The sequence below is a fragment of the Penaeus monodon genome, chromosome 28 (assembly GCF_015228065.2).
Source record: "Penaeus monodon isolate SGIC_2016 chromosome 28, NSTDA_Pmon_1, whole genome shotgun sequence".
NCBI lineage: Eukaryota > Metazoa > Arthropoda > Malacostraca > Decapoda > Penaeidae > Penaeus > Penaeus monodon.
The window spans coordinates 27,983,260-27,983,961 of NC_051413.1; positions in this window are offsets into that span (position 1 = coordinate 27,983,260).

The following is a 702-nucleotide window of genomic DNA, read 5'->3' on the forward strand; positions in this document are numbered from 1 at the left end:
CATCACAGATATTACCATCACTTCTATTTCTACAGCTGCGTAAGATATTGCCAACATTATTTTGATGTTGTTTGAGAGTCCTAGATTGACAAGGTTTTCCGGTCACTTTCATAACTTGTTCATTCAGTTTGCATATCCTACTTTTACGTAATTGGCAGTGGTAGCCATGGCCTTCTTTTATAGGAAAATTTTGAAGTAGGATCGGGTCTGGCAGGGAATTTGTCTAGCTTGTCTTGGCATGACGTGGTCCATTGGAAATGACAAATGGCAGATGTTTCCAGCTGTGGGGTACCCTTGGCAGCCCATATGAGGACCAATTTCTTATCTAAAATGATGCAGTGACTCCAGCATCATGAGAAAATACCAATGCCAGACAGATTCGTTGCAGCAGCAGACACCCAGAGATAACCACACCCTTAAACTGAACTGATCTTCAGCACTGAACTAACATTACCAGATGCAATTTTTTCTCATCCTTAACCCAAGACATTGGAGGTAGCTAATTGAAGCTCTGGTGCATAGATAAAGAATAATATTGTGTATAATGACTGTATAAATGAGCGATGTTGTCTGTATTTTTAACAGATACACTGACATTATAACCAATAAGGACAGTTTAATAATCAAAATAGGTTTGTCTTTGGAAATCAGTTTACCCTAGACTTACGAAAAAAAAACTTTTAAAAAATGTGTGGATACAAA